General features: G+C 31.8%; 1 protein-coding gene across 2 annotated transcripts in view; it reads left to right on the forward strand.

Annotated features, from left to right (window-relative positions):
- The first annotated feature begins 3,869 nt into the window (after window positions 1-3,869).
- Window positions 3,870-25,822, forward strand: part of LOC119836304 (homeotic protein antennapedia) — a 147,177-nt gene continuing 125,224 nt past the window's right edge. For both annotated transcript variants that reach the window (XM_038361615.1, XM_038361608.1), the window contains exon 1: window positions 3,870-4,380. The gene's annotated coding sequence lies outside the window, so the exon portion shown is untranslated. The remainder of the gene's footprint in view (window positions 4,381-25,822) is intronic.

Consider the following 25,822-nt stretch of genomic DNA (forward strand, 5'->3'; position numbering starts at 1 on the left):
AGCTGTTCGGGGCATGCTTTAAACGCGCTCAGGAATGTGGCGGATGAAATGTGCTGTGCGACTATCTGAATGTTACTCTACTTCAATATAATTTTATGTGTAAGTTTTAAACACAAGTCAGTATTTATGTTCTGATTTAATTTGAAAGCTTTTTCGTATGAGTAATGAAATTATTTTGTAGATATTAGGTACTTAATATAAAACTTAAACATACATATCGTATGTTTTATGCTAATGAATGTTTTTCAAAAAATTATATGTTGTTAGGTCTTGAATGTTGTATGAATAGAGATTTGAATAGGGCTTATTTTGGACACAATTACAAACAGATTGAAAATGACCAATGCTTTGAATGCGCAGGCAACATTTTAAGCTGAGACATCATGCATAGTAGTGCGTTCAATGAAAAAATCACGAGCAAATAATGGGAGCATACCGCTATGAACGCATGTCCCCGCGGACATGCGTTCTAAAAAATCAGTAACTACTTACCTTTATCTGTTTTGTAGTTCATGGGTTACAGTTTGGTAGGGTTTTAAGTCTATTTAACACCGATTAGTAAAGTTGTACTTATTCCAGTTGTGGGCTAATTTTTCTTATATAAGTACATTCAATATATATATGAGGTCAATAAATAATTATATTCAATTCACATATTTATCTATAACTAGCGGTCCGCCACAAAATTGCCTGTGGTACATATATAGCCTCAATAAATGGGCTATCTAACACTAAAGGAATTTTTCAAATCCGACTAGTAGTTCCTGAGATTAGTGCCTATAAAACAAACAAACAGCTTCAGCATTATAATATTAGTATAGATAACAGTTAAGAAACACATAACCGCCTCCTTAGTATTGCGAGTAACGCATGAGCGTGGAACCGAGGGGTCCTGGGTTCGATTGCCGGTTTCACAAGAAAAATGTCTCGTTCTGACATGACTAAGAAAGAAGATTATGATGACCGCTTTTCTCATATCATAAAGAAAAGCGATCAGTGAAACAAGTGTTTATAAGATGCCCCGGAGCCCACTCAGAGACACGAGATTACACATAATATTATTTATACAAATAATGTTAGTTATATCATCGTTGGAAATTTTTAAATACAAAGTAATATTCATCATTACAAACATATTTTCTTGTAACTATTTACAGAAAAATAAGCCTAATAAGAGAATTAGACTATTTTCGCCAAGACCCAAATCGCCTCTTCATCAAAATGGCAAATGTTGTACATAGTACACAGGTATAAATATAGACTAGATACTTCTGATAAAATCTTAATTGATGTGTAAAAGTATAAATATATAAATTTATGCTCACCATATTTTCGAAAAAGTGAATTATTTCAATTTGACAACAACAAATCCCAAATTTCAACATATTTATATATAAATCTTATAAAATTTGCATAATATATCGCCTTCAAGTTGGACATTACGTAATATTATCTTTATTTTACTAGTCGAATTTATAGTCACTACAGTATGCAAAGAGTATGAATGTTACTTTATTGTACACACCAAAAATAAATAAGACAAAATACAAAATAAAAATACAAATTGCACAAAAGGCGATGCAATGGCTACAACCCATCCCTTTCAGGTAACCAAAAGAAAGAGACAATACAGAGAAAGCAGAGTATTTTTTTCCATACAATTCATTGACCAAATCCATCTCAAATCCATGTACTTATATGAAAATTAAATATATATAAATTTAATAATATCCACCATACATACTATTAAAAACAGGAAAATAATTACAGATTAAAAATATTAACAAAAGGTTGCTACTTAAATTAGATATTTGTAAGCTTTAAAACATTTTTTTAATTCGTTAATATCACTGTCGTTCATCATCATCAGCCTGTATAATATATTCCCAATGCAGGGACTCGGGCTCCCTTTGAGGGTTCAGGATTTAATATTAGATGTCGTCGAACTTTACATTCTTCGACATGCCGGTTTCCACTATGATCATGCGCAGATTAGTTGAAAAATGTACGCCCGACTGGTCTCGAACCCCTGAATTTTTGCTTTATGTCCAGGTTCGTAACCATTAAGCCACCTCTGTTCTTAATTTCTTGATATAAGCTATTTTTATTGATTTCAATCAAGACAGAATATACCGTTGATTGTTGGTTTTGGCAAAATATGAAATGATGCATTTTAGAATTAATCACATAACTTATTTTGTCTGCTCAGACCTTATCAAGCCATATACCAGATACCTATTGACCGTAATATCTAAATATAAAAAATATTTAGTCACCCAAGACCATTTGAATTAATTCTGAGTATTTTTTAACCGAAGATATATGTGAAATAGGTCAGTACTTAAAACACTTTCTTGATTGATAATGAAAGTGTTTTAACAAATAACCTATTTACCTAAATAAACCTGAGACCTAAAAAAAATAACCGGAGTTTTAAATTTCATATATGCAATAATTTTTTTATTTAACTTATGTAAAGCAACTTTATCTGTATTATAATTAGGTATATCTTATGACAACGATAAAAAGATCAAATTTTAGCTTAACACTAAAATTTCAAAAACGTCAGCAATTAAAATCAATGATTAAATTACATAACAAGTCTATAGCGAAACTTTTTTTAATTAATATCAAAACCTTTACTATCACACGACTGTAAAATGAATAGGAAAAATGTATTATAAAAAAAAAATCTCGCTTTTTTTATTATATTAAATACAGAAAAATTAATAACATCTAGAACAATTATACTAAAAAATGGTGACACCTAATATAACAATGCTGTTTGACAAGCGCGACAGTCGGCCGCTCAGTAACAAATGACTAAGGCGTTCGTTTATCTCGTTGCGACGATTTTGGTGGGGAGAGCAATGGCACCCAAATGAACGCTTCTCATTGGTTATAATTATTCTCCATTGGAATCTTTTCAATTTGGGTGATCCATGTCTTAATACTCATTCACTAGGTACAGTTATGGTAGGTAAGTTATCTTGTGCTTATACGCAGATAATTGTAATTGTTGTTTTTTAAAAAGTAACGTTTTTCTGCATGTCCTTTTTATTATTAACATGATATTAACTACATTAATTGTTAAAACTGTTAAGTCCCCTTTTTGTTTTCTTTCTCCAGAGTAGATTAAATCAATAAATATGATTTATACAAGTTCAAAATAAATTGTATAAAATGTTGATTTATAAAATTAATGTTATTTATTTCATCTGGATATTATGGGTAAGAAAAAACAAATATTCTGTTAAATAAATATTACATTATTATAATATAGTTACCTAATTTAACATTAATTATAATAATTACTCTAAATATAGATACACTTTTATAATGCAATAAATTTAAAGCCTAAAGACCCTCTTTCTATATTTTCTTACTTGTATTAATGAACAAAAAGGATTTAACTTTGTATTGCAATTGTTACTTGCGGATGGATAATTATTTGCTCAACATTGAGTACCTGCATGAACACTATAAAAGAATATTATGTTAGGGTATTGAAAATAATGAGGTTTTACTTAATACATAATGAAATGAAAACCTTAAAAGTAATACGTCTAAGTCGTTTTAGTTGCCAGTCCAAAATGAAATGAGGTTGATTGACAATCTGACAATCTATTAAGTTGATTAGCTCATTTGGTGCGCACGCGCTTTATTCGTGTATATTGATGTATACCGACATTTAGAAGTTATTGAATAGCTCTCTTAATAAAATAGATTCATTGGCTATAAAATAACATATATTTTGTATATAATTGATGAGATAACAAGCTTTGTTTGAGCAAATGTGTAAAGTAGAGACACATTCACGTGAAACGTATTAGTTATCAACGTCTGGTGCATCGAACGATACACGAAGAAACTTTACGACGCCGCACTTGCTCGGATCGGCCGCGCTACGGACAACCACCGCCGATACAATTCTATCGCGGACGGAGTGTTCAATTAATCGGCTCGATTAACGTTGTCTCTCGGACATCAATGGTGCTGGCTTAACGGAGGGTGGTGTGTCCTTTTCTGTTGGTCGCAGATTTAGTGCGGCGCCGCGACGTACGTCGCTAGGCGGGGGGTGCGGCGTCGCTCGTAAAGCATCGGTCGGCACACTCAACTGACGCGCGCGTCGGCGACTACGCGTTGCGTAACTCACCGCGCCATAAACAACGACTTCTCGCGTCGCACCTGACGGCCGCGTACCCACGTGCGCCTGACGCATTACGTATTGCGCTCATGCCTTCGATAAAACGCTGACACGTGACTTGACAGAGTGAAACTCTTAAACTCTATAGAACTGTGAGTTTGTGAAGAAGTTATTAGCGAGCGGGATGCCGCGAGCCCATTTGCCGACGGCGGACGGCGGCCGCTCCGCTTAAGGTAAGGTTTATTGCCGATTTATTGCTCCCAACTTCGCTCACACCGGAGCAGAGGGCCGCACATAAGTTCTGTTCGCCGAACAAACTTTTGCGCGGGATCTCGATGACATTTTATAGGTATTCCCAATGATTATAACGACGCATTCGTCGTGGAGCGCCAACGATAAATAGCCCTACATTACGGCCGAGAAAATTATTATGACTCATTTAGCGTGAACGTCGTTCGCGTTTTATAACTGAAAACATCTAATTAAAAACATTTTAGACAAACTATTCAATTTGTATGATTGCCAAACAATGACAATAAACATTTCAAACTTGCTATGTAACAGCTGGGCAAGAGGTTATTTGAGGAGATTAAAAGTATTTTAAAAACGTATGAATTACTTGTTTCTGTTACCAAACAAACACAAAACTTTATGTAAAATGGAAAAATTACAGAATATTACAGTATTTGTATCATAATGATTAATTATCTCTTATTGGATATGAGGCTATAAATATCATCAGACAGAAAATTATCTTCAAATATAATATTAAATCCACAACAATAATCTATCATTTCGAAATTCTCAATTCGTACTAAGCCTTATGCCCTTAACATAAAGTCTGTTTTAGCGTAACATCGGAAAGGATAAAGGATCATTTAACGGGTTACATATTATTTTCAAAGTATCTTTTAAAGAAACAATAATATAACAGTTATTTATAAGTAAGGTAATTATACAAATACACTGCTCTATGAAACACAATTCATTTTTAATTTGGAATATACTCATTATAGACTTTAAGTAGGTTCCTAACTATGGTCAGGATAATTTTTACTAGTTCTCACAAAACTTCTATACTTTATAAGAAGAAATAATTTTAATTCACTCAGATAAATACTCTATATACAAATTACTTATATATAGATATATATTGAAAAATAATATAAAGAAGATAATAAGAAAAAAGGATCAAAAATATTTATTGTTATTTATTCTTATAAATAATAAGACATTCACTAATAATACATAACTGAAAAGTTTGTTTGTCTGAACGCGCTTATCGCAGTAACTACTGGACCAATATCAAAATTAACTATCACCGTTAGTTATATAGGTACGTGATCTAAGTGCTAAAGACTATATAATATACCACATGCAAATCCGGAGTGGAATGGTAGTCATACTCAAACTATAAAGTTTATTCCACTTCCTATAATTTCAGATAGATATATAATAAAATATAATATACCTACATTAGAATTAATAAGACCCTTTTCTACAGCAGATATCACAATGAGGCAAAAAAAAGCCAATCAATAAATCATTCGATAGGTAAATTTATGTGCCCAATAAGGAAACGCTCACATCCTATTGCAAGAGTCACATTTCAACCCCTTATAATTAACCGTTCATATATCCACCGCCATGTAAATAGTGCCATTAACTAAAATGAGAAGATAACAAATACATGTCATTAGTTTTCTGTGGGTTTTAATTTAAAAATATTTCAGCTAGCCTGCGATAAGGCGTTAGTAACATGGTTCAATGTACACGGTAATGTTACCTGTTTTTTTGATGACGTCACTTTATTATTAGATGTATAAATTTTCGATAATAAACTAGCGATCGACCCGGCTTTGCTAGTGGTAGATAATAAGTGTAAAGCATTCGGGAATCACGTACACATCAACGTTGGAAACATTTTTGAAATCGGTTCAGCAGTTTCTGAGATTAGCGCGTTGAAACAAAAAAAACTCACCAGCTTTATATGAATAGCATAGATATAAAGACATTGTGATAGTCTATGTTGCCGTTTGTATAAACCCTTGCACTATGTAGACTTAAGCTAAACAAATCAAATAATAACTTATACATTTTATTTATTTATACTGTGTTTGTTTTAATATAAATGAAAAGTAATTTCGTTATATTTTTATTAATAGAGTCAACTCTCAACGTTGTAATGAAAGTACTGGCACATTTCTCAGCATAGTTGATTTAGTCTTATGTACCTACTTACAATAAACAATAATCTGGGATTTGAAATAAATTGCCTAAATAAATTAAGAATGCATTAAATATAAAAAAGTTGAGATTTAGCTATATACGAACCTGTTGTTGTTAAAGGTATCAAAATTAAACTATTGCCAAACCTATAATTGCGTTTAATTTTAAATTTTACAATAATTTATAAATATGCTATTTCATAAAATAATATAGCCACGCTCTTGTCACCTTTTAAATATACAGATTAAAAATCATAAGTAGGTAAAACCACAAAATGCAACGAATAATAATGAACCCAAAAAAACATATTTTTGGTATAATCGTGTTGATAAATACACAGTGTATAAATATTAAATATACGAAATACACATTGCAATTACGTATTTTTAAATTTAAAACAATTACCTCATAATTGTTAATACTTAGTATGTATGCATTTAAAACTGATAGGTGATTTCCCACATAAAAATAGTACTCTACATCCATTAAAAAGGGAAAAATAAACCTCGCATTAACGCTCCATATTCCATATTTGTAAGAAAGAATTAAAAGTCCAATTGCAAAGAAATAAATGAGACACTGATCCAAAGATAATATTATGGGATATAATTTATCATGCCGTACATAGCACTATTGGGAGCAAGTTTTTATTTAAACTTGTGATGAGATTTGTCATAAAAACTACCCTCATTAAATGACACCTACCACATGCTTAGAAAATTGAATTAAACATCGTTTTATGGGAATTAGTTATTATTATAAAATAAGTGTAAAGCATGTGTTTTTTATTATTTAATACAACATTTCATGATCATTATCAACCTATATAATATTATGTTCCCTGACACACGTGGCTTCTATGAGTTCTCAGGCCAAACATTTCAAATAATCATTATCAACTTGGCCTTAATGCGGAAAAGTATTTTTTATTTTTGTCAATATAAGATCTTTTATATACATAAATGACTATTATAAACTTGGTATAAATTAAAAACTTTTAGTATTAATAACTTCAGAAAACTAACGAAACGTTTTTTAATTTGTAATATTTACCGTATAAATTCCATTCACAAAATTATATTGTTATAATATGATGTGTTGAAAATGTTTGCAATTCTGCGCACGCGCCGCCATAATTTACTTTTCACATAGCGTTTGATTACAATCTGACCTCTGGTGTAGTGTTTTCTAAACTTAAATCTGTATTACGCTTAGGAGTCTAGAGGAATAGACAATAGAGAATGTTACGCAATTGTCAAACATAAGAAAAAAAATACCTGAAGTATTTAATCATCTTTTTGATTAAGATATTATCTAACCATTAAACACAAATAAAATGGAATATATATCCATATATTTACCGCTATAAGTGTAGTTAAATAGGGTAAAAAATATATATTACAAATATATATATAATATACTCAAACCTGTAAACGCAGTATGTGACTAATTATATAAATATTTAATATAAATTCTTATGAAATGCCGATGAGAATAACTGACAGGCCGTAATTGTATGTAAGCAGGTTTCAACAATGTTTCAAATGTATTTTATAAAGACTAGAAACGGCTTTGCACTAAGTCGGCAAATAGATATTTAGGGCAAAAAGGCCGCTCAAGTTCAAAGTATGCGTTGTAACCATTCATTGCTTTATTCCACTTGTAGCTGTGTTATTGTCGCTACACGTATTAAACGAATTTATTATAATAAATTATAGATATTATTTATTCAGTACCATAGAGAAACAATTATAGTAGCTTTATCGGAAGTGGTTAATTTCTGTCAGGCAAACTGTGGCTGGTTTATATTAATAATTTGAAGGAAGAAAAGTAGGTAAAAACTCAATGTATGTGCATTATTATTATTTCATAATAGCAAAAGCGTATACATAAAATGACAATGATTATTTTATATCCAAATAATTTATAGATTTTGCAGCCTGTTATTTCATTTTTTGTGTATTATTTTTCGGACCTTTGCTTTAACTCTTATATTGACTTTCAATTCAATGGATGGTTGTAAGAAAACTAGATAAATATATTTAATATATAGCGAAGGGTATGTGTCGTTTTTACTGACTTACTATAAATGATGTTAATAATGATAATTACTGCTATTTCCAGTAAGGTATAGGGGTATGTGACATAATTTATTAAGTGAAAGAAAATGGTTAGAATTCCAAACACTGCTCGTAAAAATATTAAAACAATGAATTTAAAGAAGAGCTATATAAATGCATAGGTATGTATATCTATAAGGTATAGCAAAACTTTTGAACGGTTATATACAAACAAAATTATAGAAAAACACGGGTTCAAAAACTAAGTACATATATGTACGTGCATGAGTACAACAAAAATATTAATAAAATAAGCATAAACTACTCGCACGATCGAACCATTATTGTAGTGCATTTATTACTAAACGAAACAAAAAAGAACAGTAGCAATGCAAAGGACTCTATATCGATCGTGAAATTGTCTCCCTCACGATAATAAATTATCATCTTAATAAGTTAATGAGTGATTCCAACAATACCACGGTTTTTGCGAGGCGAGGTGTGCCACTCCACTCGTTATTGCCGTATGTGAATCGAGCATCTGCCACTCGAATTTGATTAAAATTCATGTTTATTTATCGACTATTTTATTTCAGTTTCTTGCTTGTTCACACATTAAGATATGTTAAAAGAAAGTTAGTGAATTTTTTATGGTATCGATACAAACCTGTTTTTAATTAGTGCCAAGCTGTATCTACGATTAATGGCCATTTTACGATGCGCTCTCGATTTATTCGCGACCGCAGCTTCCTCTAAGACTGTATTTGCATATTTTTATCTTCATGGCACATGAATGCTTCCAACAACTGTAGTGTCAGTGAATAATATAAATATCGATTCAGTTCTAAATATAGTTAAACGTTTTATTGGCGCCGCTTCGTGTCGCGTAGATACGCCGTTGGGCCAGTCTTTATTTTGATAAAAACTTAATTCGAAGCGTCAAACATTCTGAAGTACCAGGTGATCGTGTACCTCCCGCGATACTTGCAAAAAATCGACATCTGTTAGTGAAAAATGTATGCAAGCGGTCGTACACACGATCATATCTACTTGAAATACGTCGTTGGAGACAAATTGCAGTCACTTCAAACGTGGCGAGCGATCGTCTCGCAGCCGTAGTGGAATAAGCAAATAGCCATTTGTATCGCATACTGAACGCATCGCAGCGAATCCGTCCCACCGGTGCGGTAACAAAACGCAAATTGCCTTATCGCTAGATATCGCGAAGAACCGTAAACCGGACCGTAAAGCACACTTCAGCTTAAATCCGCATAATTATCGAATAAGCTATAAATTATACGGTGTGGGAGCGCACGTTTGTATTCTCATTGGGTCCCGCTTGTTACAACATCATTGTCTTATACTTTAAATATATTTATTATTTAATCGTCCACCCTAAGCATACCCTTAGTCCCAGAAAGTTATGTACCCACACATGTATTTTATATTAATTGTACCAATACTGTAAAATAGCGATACAACTAACCACCCAATTGTATAATATATAATTTTCATAATACAGAATTTATATAAATGTAAACAACAATCAATTTAAATAACTACATTTAATTAATCGTGTCACGATTCAGAACATTTTTCATTCTTATCATTTATATATTTACAATTCTCATTTAAATGCAATGACAACATAATTTTGATAAGATTGACGTATATAGACAATAAATATCAATATAAAGTTCGATTATAGTTGATCAATTAGGACGAATACGTATCAACTAGTTAATCATATTTTCGTCTGATTTAAAGATGTTTTGACCTCACACTTCGATAATGAATGAGGCGGTCGTAAACGGTAGAATCAAGAGAACATTAATGTCAATAAAAAAGCCATAAACTCTATTAGCAGTCATAAACCTCACCGCATCTGTTCAATAGCTGGTTTCGCGTACAAATATCGTTCATACTTTAATTAGCCTTCTCATAAAAATATTATCAGCTTATCAATAAAGTTGCTTTATACAAAGTGAACTCACGTGGATTTTTTCATACATTACTAATCGAAAGAGCTGTAAATTTTCTTGTCAACCGATAGCGTCTTTTGATAAAGAACACGGAAACGAGCTTTTGTTATAAGCCTACATAAATAGAGCAATAAATTACCACAAGGTGTTTCAGTATAGATCGTCTTTTGGCCACATTTCTTCAAAACATCATATCATTGATTCATTGTCAAATGCATTACCATAATAATTGGTTACCTGCTTATTGAAGCAGGTGAATTGGTAGAAATGAGCTTTGTCTAAATCCTCTTTGTGGATTGTGCAATTTTATTGTCTCACGACCCCTGACGGTCTGTTCCTATTGTGACTAGATAAAAGCATTCTTTATTTTTTAAAAGTTAACGGACCTTCAAAGAAATTTGTAAACATAACGGCTCTCGTGCGTTGTATTTGCATCTTTTCGCTGTTTAACATCACAATAGGCGACAAATGCCATTTTTTTAGATTTGCAACGAGATATGCACTTTAGTTTTGAGTTTGTGTTACTGTTACGTCACATTTAAACACATGTTTGTATTTTTTAAACACGCCTTTGTTAATCTTGATGATTCTTTTGAAATGTGAAGATGCTTCTTTTGTTTTAATATTTTTTAATTGCTCCCGTCTCTATTGTGCGCAAATATTTATTATTCCTTTGTAACAAAGGTCAGTGAGGAGCGATTGTATTTCAAAGAAATTCTTTAATAAAATATTTAATAAAAAACAAAGTGACTTAACATGCCTTTTGTGCAATTTATGCGAAGTGAATTTAAAGTTTGTTTATGTTTATTAAAAATTTCACGCTTGTATAAAAATAACACTCCAATAAATTAAAAATATTTTTATCTTTAATGAGACACATTGCGTCAGTTTAATACATTTTGAAAACTTCCTTCATCCTTTTTATATTACCTCATTATTTGAAACAAGGATTTTGCATTAGAAACACTTAACGTAATTGTAAGTTAACCAGCTCAGTGCAAATGAACACATTTAAAAGGTTTGTTTACATTTTTTTAGCTTTAGGTTCGAAATGCAAATATAAAATATTAGCTGGACATGCAAATGGTAATGTTTCACATTTTATATCTGGTAAATGAGTTATTCCATAGACAAAAGTTTATAAATTAATTACAGTTTTATGAGTTTGTGTAAACGTTTTTTAAAACGTTCTTTATTCATTTAACATACTATCGAAACTGCGCTGAAAACTTTTAAGTTAACATTATTTATGTTATAAAAAAGTTATACCGGCCCGTCGAAGCTGTGGTATGACTTGAAAATTGTAATATTTCAAAATTACTCAGGAGTCGCGTTTGCTTGAATAATGTGATAAGTTTTGGGGTGGTTGTTCCCCGTGCGTGCCTCGCCCAACTGCTTCTTAACTTCTGTTTCTAGAACATTCAATCATTGTTACTTTATTAACAGTGAAACAAAACAAGTCTTATGCAGTATATATAATATTGTTATCTGTACGAATTCTAATCTCATAAATTTAAAATTTTTGCAATTCCATAAAAAATATATAAAATACAGCACTCATAGTAATTTTTGAATTAATCAAAACGATGTTATGGATTATTAAATAGGGGTTATAAATAAATTTCAATATTTTATCGAATAAATGTCGCGCTATAATTCTGTATCGCATATTATAGATTATGGGCAAATGTTTTCTTTCCTATGTTAATTCACGTCTTTATTCGTATTATTCCAATTTCGTACACTGTATTCAAGGGTATTCAACATTTGCATGAAAATTTTCTTACTTTAAAATAAAAAGTCCGTTAACATTTTCGTTTTTAATGGTCCACAAAGGTCCGAGTCACCGTTTGATTTTATATAGATAACCATATAGTATATTCTGGAGGCCGCACGTGGCGAGGGCCATGTGACAAACCGGTCTTGAGCAAGCCTAGTAACCTCTAAACGACTCTGTACGTGAGTTAAGGATTCCTCAATTCACTTTTAAGCCCCTTTTGTAACGCTCTGTGCGTGGGAATATGAAAATCGTGTGAAAACTTTAATCTTGCGAAAGTGCTGATTTAGACGAACGAGAACCACCACGTTTTTATTTTTACGAATGATTTAAATATATTACAACGAATAATTCCTTCGGATACTCTATACATACTAAGTTGATTTTATATCCTTTAGTTTTCCAACCGGTTACATTATTGTCAGTCTCAGCAACTGAGCCATTTATAATACCATGTTGAATTATGAAACAAGGAGCTTATACAAGGAATTTTGTGTAGGTATCAAACTTGAATAGAATACTGTTGGTATTATTAACAAGACAAACAAGTTTATTAAGACGTTTCAATTTAGCTAGATATTTATGGCGAATGATTAAATTTGAACGTAGTTTTAGATAGCAACATCATATTAATTAGATAAAATTGGAAAGTCGATGTTGAATTTTTTATTGGATATCACAATTTAAATAAAAGTAATGCTTTTCTATTAGTATATATTAGACAGATAGCCCGCGATAGGGCTCAGGTAATAAAATGATACCTCGAAATAAACATTACCGTTGTATTTAAAAGTAATGCTTATAACTCGCATTCACATATTTCTCAAACATGCTAAGTGCTTAATTCGAGTTGAACGTTAGACTTGAGCAAATTCGTATAGAGTTTAATTGAAATCCTTCGCTAAATGTAGAGAAACCGCACCTGTAAAACTTCGAGGCTTGAAACTTGAAGAATTCGCTTCGTTCTGCTTGTCTCGTTAGATCTTCGCTCTTTGCAAAACCTCTTTTTATTTATGCTATAAGTTTGATACGGTTGCGGCAACATTCGATATGGGAGCAAAATTAATTCCATTATTTATATAAATCTAGGCAATAAATGTTAACAAAATAGAGATATAGAAAAATATTCATGTGTTGCTTCTTTATCTGCTAATCCATAAAATATATTTTAATTTTACCAATTCATCGGTAAAATATTCCTGTACATAAATATTGAATACATAAATATAGACTTGATTCATAAATGCCTTAAACATACACGTTTAAATTTATAGCCTCAAAAATATTAATCTTCACAATAATAATAAGGCAAATTTATAAGTAAAAAACAGATCTGTTTAATTCTTTCTAAACTGAATACAACACATTTACCGTTTAAAATACCATAGCCAATTAAAAAAACGTACATCACTTTCTAGAATTCGCAACACGCAATTGTAAGGTGTCGGAAAAACGCTGGTAATTCTATGAAAATGCAGTTCATCGAAGAAACCTGCTTTGGAATGCCACATGCCGTCTCATATCAATATCGATAAAATTGCGTCACAATTGAAATTAATCTCTCCTGCCATAGGTTTAATGTACATTTTGAAATAACGGACAAATTGCTTTTACGTTATAACGCTGTTTCCTTAATTGTTTCAAGTTTTTGTTTGAGCAAGGTGCGGATATAGTTACCGGGGAACTTAATAAACGGCTCATGCTGATTTATTAATATAGGTGGTCTGATCTAGGATTAACTTTCATGTCTAGATTTTTTGATGCAGTTTTGTCGGTTTGAATTGTTTTTAGAAACATTGAATTCAGCATCGACACGTTATGAATTTTATTCATACGTTATGACGGTTGATATTTTATGGTAAGTTTATGATAGTAGAATGATAAATTGGCATAAATTGCAACTCCTTCATAACGCACGTTATCTATCTAGGCATCACAGAGCTGACTGCTCAACGCATAATAGTCTGACCTCGCTCTTTGCGATCAAACGTGGACTTCTACTTGAAATAAATTATCGCATGGCATACTCAATATATTAAATAAATCATTTCTAAAATGTAAATCACTTTATGTTAATAAATTATAAACAAAAATTATCCATGAATTTTAAAGTAGGTTCTACATTGTATTCGTTATTGGCTTTAGTATCAAATATATCTATATAAAATACTAGACGCTCGTCCTTGCTTCGCCCGGATATCAAGATTCCTGTTGTATCCCAAGAGAATATTTAATCGGGAGAAAAGTATCCTGCCACCCAAATCGGCTCATACCCTGTCTACCAAATTTCATCAAAATCCGTTCAGTAGATTCAGCGTGATTGACGGACAAACATCCAAAAAAACAATTTTTATATTCACATTTATATTATTAGTATGATTATTAATTACTGCACAATCGTATGATATGTAATTTTTGTGTCATTGATTAGTTAATATGCAGATAAATTGCAATATAATTAGATATTCCTTTTAGAATGACAAAATGGCATGTATGTGGGCTATATCTCTGTCAGTATGTGCTCACGTGGTCAAATGTTAATACTTACATATGTGGTATATACTTATTTAACCTATCCTATAAATGCGGATGTGTGGTTGTTTGTCTTTCTAATATTACGTAACGGAGCGAATTTATGATATGTTTTTTTTTGTATCTGGAGATAGCTAAGAGGCTAATTTTTATCGTGGCCTAAAATCTCTTTCCTATGGGAATTTCCTTTGACTAAGCGGGCGGACGCTAGTCCCTAATAAAATGTATGATAATAAAATTTAATGTAGAGTAAAACAGAGTTATTGGATTTTAAGAAATATTTCGGTTATACCAGAAAATACTTCCACATACACACACACTCACACACATACCCACACATTCGCACTCTCTACAACACAACAATTTAAACCACAGCTTTACCCTCAATCAACATCCGTAGTTCAATCGCACAAGTAAAATATTGCAGTGATCTGAAATACACCTCGTTAATATTAATATAAGGCTTCCGTAGTGTTTAAAGCGTAGTTAGCAACAAACTAGCTAAAGATTGCCAACGATCTTCGCCTCCGTACAATAAATCTTCCCATCACATAGGACCACCTAATTAATTACGCCGGCAGCTAAAATTGTTCACGGTGTTCTGACTACACATAAGCACTGGTATGTAGTATATTAATGGCTCATAAACTCCTAATGAGATTGTATCACAATTTTGTATTCACTCCCGTTGCTACAATCCCTTAAGTCATTGTAAATATGAAGATTCTAGGTAATTGGATTAATTCAATTAGGGAAAAGGGAACTTTTATTTCTGAACCATTTTATTTGCTAGAGTAGGCAGCCACTAGATACTACATTAATTTATGATGTTGTTGAGTGAATAATATAGCATATAATCTAGTGTTTCATGCTCAATAGAACTTTTAGTTTTCCATACGCTGATAACTTTAAAAGAAAATAAAACGACGTGAGTAAATTTTGACTTCATTTTTAAATAAACTATATGTTCACTAGTTTCGCACAGTTGGCATATACCGCATATGCGGGCAATATATCTATAAAAACATAATCTTACACATAAGCGCGTGGCAAAGATCGGCGCGACGTCATACATGGTCTAAGCATAAAGTTTGAAGAATTTTTAAGAGACAAAAATATGAATATTTCAACACATCGTGACTCTACTGCAAACATAGTCTTTAAAATCAATTTGTAATTTATAAAATATTTACAAAAAAAAGAGTTTTATGTAACAATATCCATATAAATTGTATATAAAAACGTATACATATAATAATAAGTAAAGTTTTCATTTATTTTTGTAATGATATTTTCCATATTATTTTTTTCATCGCAGGAATATTCCTATGTGACATTTGAAGTGACCAAGCTAGTTATACGATGAATCATTTTAAGTCGTAAAAATGAATCATGTAATATTTTGTTACGACTTTTATAAACTATTTTACCTTACCTTCGTTTTGAGTAAAAATTGTCATTCCTAATCTTTCCCACTTCCTTGGTATATAGTGAATTCTGATATTCTGATACTGAAAATGACACAACTTATTGTATATACATATGTATACATTTAAAATATTAGAGAGATAAGCATATAATATATAATTATCTGGAAGCCGTCTTATTTATCGAATCATGTTTAGATATAATTTTTTATTATTATTTCAATGATATATAGACTTTATAGAAGCTATACAAAAATGGTTTGATTCTAACAATATGCCATCATGTACATAAATAATAAAGGGCAGCGTGAATAGTAAAAAACTTCCAACAGTTATACAGCGAATAAAAAACGCGTCAATAATAGCGCAACCCTGTATAAGTACAAAACCTTAATTGAAGATTTCACCACATTGCCGTGACGAGTCGTCATTGGATTGTTTTTTAATTTGTCTTCGGCTGCCTTTAACCCATCAATCAAGCGTGTAGTTGCCGTTTTCATTGCAAGCGCACCCATTCTCCTTCAATACGGTTTTTAGATTTCGTATGAACGACAGCTAACTAAGCTATTTAATGAATATTAATTTTACGCATTCAATTGCGTATAGATCACAGAGTATATACTACTGACTATACAGTGTGTTTAATATTTTCAACCTTTGACTAAATATTTTAGATCCATACACATTATAACTACATGTTATTGCAGTATGCTATTTGCATTTAAATTTTAACTTCAAACCATCCTTACTGTATCTACTTTAAAAAATAATAAATATAATAAGAACAAGTTGTCCCATTCTTTCAGAATCCCTTCACTAATAATTTTATAAGACTACGCTAAGTCATGTTTTTCCCATGATTGATTCTCAACTTGGTGACTGGTATCGCTGGTACGAAAATATGTCGACAACAAATTTTGCACACAAAACATTGATAGATAATTCACTATATATGTCTATCACGACACGACTTATTAAATTGTAATGAAATAGTATAATTGATTTAATATTATTTACCTAGAGATATGATTGGAGAATAAAGTAAATTGTTGGTATTTTAGAATAATTGAGATTAATGACAATGAAAATATCAAGTGGAGGCGTCCGTCTTCGTCTGCAGTCACATCAAGACTGACATAAAGTCGACTATGATTTATGCCCTTACATCTAATTAAGCCTGGGCGCATCTTATTCTATGTAAATTTGAACAGCCTACTGAATGAGTGATGACGTAACGAGTTTAAATTAGTTTATATTGCTACGAAATTGTTTTAACTCTACTTTTTAAACTGAACGATTCCTATAAAAGAAGTTCAGGCGTTTCCTCCTAATTTTGAAGCTATTTTCTATTAAATATACGACACGTTTCCTGTAAACTTAACTCGTGAAAACCCTGTACCACGAGACACACGAAACGTTACAAGTTGTCGAAATTATTCTGGGATTCGAACATTTTGCTTGCAGCGACGAGTACTCTTCGAGACGATACTGCTCCCTGGTACAGGGTCCGAGGACGAGTAATGTTATGAGCAAGCCATTATTGTCTCGGCCCATACCGTAAAACATTACGCAGTTGTATAAACTCAATGGATATATTAAGAGCTGCCTAAATATTAAAATGTTTTATTTTTATTTCCTTTTTTTATGTAAGGCACAATAAATAAACCTGGTAAACATCGCTTAATTTAGGGTATTTGTCAGCAATTTAATTAAACTCTGACATCTGGTATCGTAATTCTTATTTAAGTTATTGTGCACATGTCCCATATCACATACCATTTTATACTTTATAAATCACTGTACATTATCATCTTCCTGAAACATTTAATTTATAAACCGTCCCAATGAATTAATTAAAGACTGAGAGGAACAACAAAGTGTTGCAATAAATAAACGATCAACGGACATATGTTAGCTGTCAAAATATTTCCCTTTTATTTTCACTGAAAACACATTAGCAGCTCTATATAGTTACAAAATGTTTAAGAAACCAATAGCTAGGGGTTTCAGTTATGCGTTCGCAAGTTCTTATGGATATAATATAGTTATCAATAAGATCCATCCTGTAACAGATAAATCAAATTTAGTTAACTTTAATGGAAACGAAAATTTGTTTCCTATGGAGGGCATATCGACTTGATTTCTTCTTTGTTATTTTACTTATTTTAGCAATTCTAATTTCTAATAAAAAAAAAATAGTCCACGAGTTTATTTAAAAACTGAAACTGCATGTACGCGTTTCTGGCTCAATTTATTCCTTAATAAAGTGTCCAATAAAATTTTTACATCCATAATATATAAGCGGGAATTGTCACGTCTGTCCAGCTTGACAGGCACGAAATCGCCAAATACAAAGCGAGCGTCAACATAAACTAACATCCGGCGAACGCTGATGTATTGCGGCCGCAGAACTATGGAAACAAATCTCTCTCCGTGATAATTTACGAGCGCAATATGGCTGCAAGCAAAACAGACAAACAAAACAAAAACAGAAGCGCGACCCGCGATAAGGGATGTCGCCACACGCTTGCTTTAAAGATAGACTAGCGCAAGGATTAGAAAACAAATAAAGGAACAACCTTCCGCCAATCAGAGCGCGCCGCGTAATTATAGGTTAGCGATAATGATGCCTGAGCGGTAGTCGTAATTGTAAAACGAGGTAATTCAATTTTTAATACCGCTTATTAAATCATAATCAACTTATAATTGACGTTGTACAAACTGCTTTTTGTTATTAAGGCAGTTTAGTTTATCGGGTTTGTTAGCATAGAATTGATATGTACCTACTCGAGCAGTTGTGTATTATATTTAATCTAAGATATGTGATATTAAAATTTTTAGTTTTCTTAAAAGTAAGGACAACGTTTAGCAACATTCAACTTTTAAGTTGTCACTTTTATACGATACCAACAAGGAGTTAAATTGGTAGGAATTCAACAATCGGCCGAAGCAATTATCACGACATTTAGTCGAATTTCATTTCAATAGTGACTCATATGGAAACAAATTAAATGGCCACTGTCCGCGCTAGGGTTGGCACGATAAAATGCTTCGAATTGTCTCCTGCCTATCTTCATTCCTGGCTCGATTATTTAAAAAACGCCCGTTGTGTTAGTGTTTTGTCCTTGTCTCTCGTGATTTAGTTGATATTACCCGTCTTTGTCAGTGGGTAGCGGCTGCGTCCGCGTCGCCGATAGCACCGGAATGCGCCGGCTGACTTCAGTCGAGCGGTACTCATAGACAATTTAAATTGGAGAAATTGGTAACCGGGTACTTCGAAGAACTGGTACTAACGGACAAATGTCGACGTATGTAGATAACACATTCGCTCCATAATATATTAAGCCCTGGCACTGTCAATATACATTAATATTTATTGGACTAATGCATAAAATATGTGAACCGTTCTGTTATATTAGGGCAAGTTTACAAGGCAATTCATTACTTTTGTACTGATTAGATTAATAAATGGATACAAAACACTTCATTATACAGTAATATAAGGGTCATAATTTTAGATCCACAACGATCTCATGATCCAGTGTAAACTATATTTTACTCAGTAAATATTACGCTAAGCTTGATACCTTATACATAAACAAATTGAAAAAGGTTAAATTCAAAAAAGGCACCTTAAACTAAAACGCTTACTTCCCGAGGAAATTTTCAAGTAGTCTTGAGCGCTGTATTAAGGGTAGCATAATAAGGCTTTTTGGATTAGGTGTAGCGCTCTTGAGTGAGAATAAACCCGGGGGAAATCCTGGCGCGCAGCTTTCCCTCTAATTTATTACTCCTTCAACGGCCAGCGGCCTTTGTATTGGATGCCGGGAACGTGAAGCATATTTTTAGATAGATTAACATGTAACACATTGTAATTAGTGAATTAGGATACTTTTATTAAGCTCAAACGCTTACACGTGTATGTTTTGTCTAAATATACTTATATTCTGCGTAGATAAAGAATGGAAATTATTTCTTGGCATGATGTCAATGATAGTTGGAATTCTAAGCCAGTAATAGTAAATTATAAGTCAATACTTACTAATATTTAATAAACATAATGTATATAGAAAAATACTTGCATACTACAATAATTTGTTTATTATTTTTGCATGACGTGTTAAAATTGACTTCAATCATTTTGATATTACTCTTTTATGTACATATTGAGATATGCGTTTTGTCTGCGTAAAAATAAAAAAATATGCATGAGACGCTAACAATTCACTATAATAGTAACTAAATTGTTCATATATGTTAACTTTATTTATTGTAAAGTATATGAAGCGCTTTATAAAGATAAATTAAGATCAAGGTTACTGGACCAGTGAGATGAGATTCTTCAGCCATAAATTAACTTTACATAAACAATCAACGGATCTTCTGAAAGCACCTAAACCAAGAACGGGAGATAAAACAAGTTATTTGGAGTGAAGCCATCGAAAACAAAGACACGTGATGTATTAGTGACTAAGGAATGAATCGGTTTAACGACTTTCTTATCTAATTGGATTTATTTGGTCCGTGTATTGAGACGGACGTTCGTCAATTTCAATTTGTTGGAACTTCAACCTTCAGCAATGTACAAGTCATTAAATTTCCTTGTAGAATGTAGTTAGACTTAGAGATTGAATATAAAAGTTAAGTTAAACAATGTTTAATTAACATATTTCTTACGTTATAGGATGGCAAACGAATAGACGCTTTGCCTGGATGAAAGCTAATGCGCCGCCCATAGACGTCCTTAAAATAATGTTGCGGGTTGATTAGCCTTCGTGTATTTAAATATAAAAAATTATAAAAAATATGGATGATTGAACAAATACGGCTCTTAAATAAATATCAAATGTTTAGCGGATTTCAAGAATAACTTCATGTTTTTACAAAAAAGACTTAACTAAACGCGTAGTAAGGAATAAAATATATATAATGGTTTTATCTACACAACATTATGTACTATCGTTTCACACACTATATAATATGCTATCAATATTTAAAATCGTTTAAAATTACAAAGCTACGAGGTTATCTATTAAAACGCCATGCTATTTGAAACTAAGCTCAAATACACGGATACATATTTTTATCCGATGCGGTATACGAATACCGATAACCGGCCACAGCGCGTCTAATAGTCGGTAGTGAATTAGTGCGCACACGTTTGTAGTGGAGACACTTCATTATGGGGGCAGGACATAAATCAGGACTTCTAATATTAAACATGCCTTGGTGAGGCAAATTGCGAGCCTGTCTGCGACCAGTTACCGTGGCCAAAACGATGAACTGTTGATATATTTGCGACCGCTAAAAATGTAATATTCGTGAAATTAAGTGGACATTTTAGTATGTTGTAAAAGTGTCAATTAAGCGCGTGAGATTTAATATACGTTTTCATTTCTAATAGAATCAATAATAGTTGACGTTTTTTCAAGTAGGAATGTTAAGTTTGTCATCTTTTAAAATATAAATCGTTGTATATTTTGCGTTTCGAAAAATCTTTATCTCCCCTTCCATATAATTAAATTTAGAGCCATCATTTAAAGGAGATAATAAATAAATGTTTTATGTATTAATTTTTTTAACATCGTCAGATAAATTCGCGAACCCCTCTGCGTTTCTTACTAATGTGATTTTAATGTACCCACTTGAAATGTCTTCACTTATATTTGTATAATCTATGGAAGGTGCTGTAATGTTATATTTTAGCTTAGAATCTCATTACTAAGGCCCTAATTAAAATAAAAACGCTTTGATTATAATGAGAGTGTAGAGATCCAACATATTAGATAATATTGTATACGTACTGTTTGAAGTATTTCATCAAAGAATTTATTTACGCATACGACATAGGACTTCATATATCTATTTAGGTAATTTTTAGAAATGTTGGTACTTTATTTATTACAACTTATAACAAGAAAATATTCGAATGCTCATTAGCTTATAAATTTACCATAAATAAATATAAAAAGTGGTGTATTAGCACAACGGAGCAGTTTATTTTATTTTTATCTTTTTTTGACACTATCGTTCAGAAGGGGACAAGGATGTCTTGAGACACTCCTCCCCTTTTGACTTTGGAATTATATGGAGATTAAAATAACGTTTTGCTGGAAAAGCAAAAAGTGGATTTAATACAATATTTGATGAATGATATTATATGAACACTTCTGTAATGTATAAAGATCAAGTTAACAACATTCTTTTGCTCTATCTCAATGAGTCAGTTTCGAATATACGATGAAGTGTCATAACAATTCATTTATTCTAGACATTTAACGAGTAAAGAGTTTTTGACAATTTGTAAAATTTAATATATCCTTAAACACATGCTAGAAATGGGCGAATGAAAAAACATCTTGTCACCGCATCCTAGCTTAGCCGTAAGTACATCAAGTTATTCCACTTAATCGGGCGGTTGAACGTGTTTCAAATGGATCGGAAAATGTTAGGATGTATGAAATTATTTTTGTCGCGTCGCCTCCCGTGGCGTACACTTTTATTTGCCAGTGAATCAACGCCCTGCTGATAAATTGCTGTATACCCGTCGCATGTTCTCTATTACGCATTTCTGTAAGTGAATTCTGTTTTTTTTTTTGTTTTAATTGCTCAGTGTAATTAGGAGCGGAGGTCAGTTGAGGAGGGATATTTAAAACTATTAGCATTCTTTAGAGGTATGTATGGTGTTTGGCATTTATGTACCGATGTTCAGTGCAAAGTAAGGTGCTGCAAACATCTAAAAATATATATTCCATAATATTATTCAGACTTTAAAACTTCGTTCCTTCAAAACAAATATAAATTATAGTCTTCGTTCCTGTCTGATTTCGTTACCGAAACTTTGGGTAAGGTCGCTTAGACGTGGGTACTTACACATTAAAACTTTCTCGAGGTAAGTGAGAAGTTTCGGTACGGCGGACATGGTAAATGCATTACGCAATTAGTCAATTAACCGCGGCTAAGAAAAAAGAAAAGAAAAAAGTGCTATCCAGTTTAGGTAAGAGCGTAGCGCGTAGTTTTGCAATTTATCTTTATATAATTATTATTGTCATAGGTATTAAATAAACATTGAACATTTACTTTAAATGTAAGTATTCAACAAAAAACACATATTATACAACTGGGTGTAGCATATTTTTATCCCATACGATGAATAATGATTATGCTACATACTGTGAAATTTATTAAACGTTCAAAATTATTTCTATCTCAAAACAATATAACGTCTATCTTATCTTTTATATTTATATTATGTTGTTTAATTTATCTCACAGTTTCATAAGTCTGTAGGCAGCGTTTAGAGAATTCGCGACGCCATTGAAATATTCGCGTATTGATCCAAATTATATTTCCCGCACATAACTCAAGCGGTAACTTAAAACAGTGTCTAACATAACACATGGTGCAGACACATAGTTGTAGAAAGCAATAATTTATCCCTCATCCCGACTATTCCCTTGGCACCATACATCTATCTATGTATCTATTCGACGCACACGCACATACATATTCTCTTTACTAGAACAGCGTAGGACGTAGAGTTGTTTCGATTTGAGCGATTGATAACAATCTGAAATCTTATCTTTGTTTAACGGACCTTTGTTGTTTAATTAAATTTTAGTGAGGATTCATATAACGAATGCTAATAACAAAGAAGAATATTTATGAAGAATGTAAAAAGAAGAACGCACTTATTCGAACGTAATGATAATTGGAATTAATTTTTAGGCGTAGTAAGTAACTCAATATTTAGTTCGCTATGTCGGAGCGTTATTGTATCTTTAACTATCTAGATTAAAAATTCCAAAAGAATTATTCAGTCTAGGAATTTCTATCTTATTATACATTTCAGATTGAAAATCAATTTATTTGTTTAATACAACAAACATAAGTAAAACATTATTACATTTAATAAGGTTACACAGCGTTGTATATATACCTTGTGGGTACTATGAAATACTTCATAAAATTATCCCCATAAAATATTTTCTCAGAACATAAAACGGTAACTATCCGTACATACTGTGAGATCTATGTAACTGATTCCATTTATGCCCTTCTAGTTCTAGATATCCCCATAACTCTACCAAATATGAAAGTTACTCGCGAACAGCACACGCGTTGCACAATATATCACGTTTTGATTCGGCCGCGCCATAAACAATACAATATATCAATATGAAACACACGGTGGCGAAAGGGCGTAACGTAGTACAGCTACGTTTATATGAAGGCAAGCTTTATAAAGTTGTTGTATGTTTATTATTTTATTTCGATGTTCGCAGAGCGTATAAGATGGTTATTAAAGATAGCGATCGATCGGACAGTTTAATGTATTGCTTCATGTATGAATAATAAATATTAGTTACCTTCATGTAATTTAAAATGGCTATTTATTAATTGTATCAGTTACATAAAAATTAACTGAGAATTTCGATTAATTTTTATATTGAAAATGTTTAATTTTCAATTTGTTTAAAACTTAGGTTATATAACGGCTTACGGGTTTATTATATTTTATATTATAATAATGTAATAAGGTTGTATTAAAATTTAGTTTTATTTTAGCCTTTTTAACCTTAAAGCTAATATTATGTTTCAAAGATCATGAAGTAGAACAAAACTGAGAAAGACATTAAATGTTTGTCTTTAATGTAAAACCTTTTTTCTTAAATTTAAGCTTTATACGAGTACACAGTAAGACGCCATAAAAAGGTATGATAGAATATTATAAAGTAGAGAAGAAGAGTAAAGAGTATTATACGAAGAAAAGTGAGTTATATAGTAGGTAATCAACAATAAATGTGATATCATAGTTAGATATCCAGGTTATCAGTAATAACTGAGTAGTATAAAATCCATACTATTCCCAGTCCTTTCCTTTATTCCTCTCGTCAATCCTTTCTTAATCCCTTTCCAGCTTGAAGTCAGCAATCCATTTATAGAGGCGTGAGTTCTGCAATCGACCTTACCCCTCTCTAAATGTCCATGGACGTTGGTAGCGCTTATCATCAGGCGACCCACCACCTCCATTGCCGACTATGACATAAAAAAGAGCACGTTCTCATAACACCACATGAAGATCTATGTACTATCCCTTCTAGTACCTTTATATCTTTGTAGCATTAACAACGAATGCGTAATTCATAATTTATGAATTGTCATTTTGATAGAAGCACTTGACGTTGATGTCTTGAAACCGGTTGTTTATGAATTAATTCGTTTATCTGTACTAAATAAAAAAAGATGTGGAGTTTGTTTGTTCGAACGCGTAATCTCAGAAACTACTGGCCCGATTTAAAAAAAAATCATATATGTACGAGAGGCGAAGACGAGGCGGATCGCTTGCAATAAACTACTAAAGTGCATATTAATGTGCATTTATTAATACTTTATTGCTCCAAAACAAATATGCAAGAAAAATTTAATAAAATTACTATTTAAACAAATGGCTGCTAAATAAAAAAGTGTATTGTTCATTTTATAATATTACATTACTATAACTTGAAGTTGAATTATTAACTTAACGAGAGTCGATGCTTATGTAATATCGGTATACGCTACTTTTCGTGTTATAGTTATTAAAGATTTTTTAATTTTTCGTCTCCTTATAAACGTAAACAATTCAAGTTTAATCCCAAATAAGTGAATATGAACTAACAGAAACC

The sequence above is a fragment of the Zerene cesonia genome, chromosome 3 (assembly GCF_012273895.1).
Source record: "Zerene cesonia ecotype Mississippi chromosome 3, Zerene_cesonia_1.1, whole genome shotgun sequence".
NCBI classification, from domain to species: domain Eukaryota; kingdom Metazoa; phylum Arthropoda; class Insecta; order Lepidoptera; family Pieridae; genus Zerene; species Zerene cesonia.